This window comes from Bison bison, unplaced genomic scaffold (genome assembly GCF_000754665.1).
Source record: "Bison bison bison isolate TAMUID 2011002044 unplaced genomic scaffold, Bison_UMD1.0 scf7180017847310, whole genome shotgun sequence".
Taxonomy (NCBI): Eukaryota; Metazoa; Chordata; class Mammalia; order Artiodactyla; family Bovidae; genus Bison; species Bison bison.
The window spans coordinates 28715-30290 of record NW_011477883.1 but is presented as its reverse complement, the minus strand read 5'-3'; positions in this window follow the sequence as shown (position 1 = coordinate 30290).

Sequence of the window (1576 nt, the reverse complement as noted above, 5' to 3'; positions counted from 1 at the left end):
GGGGGCCTTTTTTTTTTTTTTTTTTTAGGCTCACTTGCTCAGTCGCGCTGTGGGGAGGGAGGGACGCTGCAACACTGGCGTGTGCTCGCAGTGCCTCAGCCACACTGGTTGTGCCCCCACTCACGGCGCGTATAGCCTCCCTGCGTACACTCCTCTGGCTCTAGGTTGCTCCGCCGGGAACCATCGGTCTCCGGCCCTGGGCTGCTTGCCCTTCCTCAAGCCGCTCAGGTTCAGGCACTCGGGTAGTCCTCAGAGGCGCAGACTCGGTTGGCTCTGTGTTTTGTGCCCTTCCCAGGTTCGAGCAGCTCAGATGATTAGGTGTTTGGCGAGCCCAATTGCTGCGACTTATCGCCTCCCCGCTGCTCGGTTATCTAGGTGTACAACTGGCGCACCTTCTCAGGCGGATGTCGACCGTCCAGACCCCCAAGAAGTTTTAGTTAGCAAAACAAGCCCGCTTACAGTTTTAGAGATAATGTCTCTCTGGGGCTGCAATTGCCCCCTTCCGGCTCTGGCTGCCTGTCGGTGGAGGGGGAAGGTCTGCAGCCGGCTATGTCTGTTCAGTCCTTTGCTCCGTGCGTGGGCCTGGCGGTGTCTTAGGTTAGGGCTGGCTTTTCGCGTGGTAGATATCCCACAGTCTGGTTTGCTAGCCCAAATTATTTCACTCAGATAGCGCTCAGGGTATTCAGGCCAGATCCTTACTCTAAGCGATGCAGCCCGCGCCACGCCTCCCTGCCCAGCCCCTGCTTGCTAGTGGCGTGTGCAGGTGTCTGCGCTGCTTTTCCACTGGAAGAGTTACCGTAGGGCTCACAATCTGCAGGTTTTAATTGTTTATTTATTTTTCCTCCCTGTTATGTTGCCCTCTGTGCTTCCAAGGCTCAGCACAGATTCGACAGTGAGAAGGTTTCCTGGTGTTTGGAAACTTCTCTCTTTTTAAGACTCCCTTCCCAGGACGGAACTCCGTCCCTCCCTCTTTTGTCTCATTTTTTGTCTTTTATATTTTTTCCTACCTCCTTTTGAAGACTTGGGTTGCTTTTCTGGGTGCCTGATGTCCTCTGCCGGCATTCAGAAGTTGTTTTGTGGAATTTACTCGGCGTTTAAATGTTCTTTTGATGAATTTGTGGGGGAGAAAGTGTTCTCCCCGTCCTACTCCTCCGCCATCTTAGCTCGTCCCCTGGTGTTTTTCTTTCTTGCTTACTTCACTCTGTATAATAGGCTCCAGTTTCATCCACTTCATTAGAATTGATTCAAATGTATTCTTTTTAATGGCTGAGTAATATTCCATTGTGTATATGTACCACTGCTTTCTTATCCATTCATCTACTGATGGACATCTAGGTTCATCTCTTTCAATTCTGGTTTCCTCAGTGTGTATGCCCAGCACTGGGATTGCTGGGTCCTAAGGCAGTTCTATTTCCAGTTTTTTAAGGAATCTCCACACTGTTCTCCATAGTGGCTGTACGAGTTTGCATTCCCACCAACAGTGTAAGAGGGTTCCCTTTTCTCCACACCCTCTCTAGCATTTATTGCTTGTAGACTTTTGGATCACAGCCATTCTGACTGGCATGAAATAGTACCT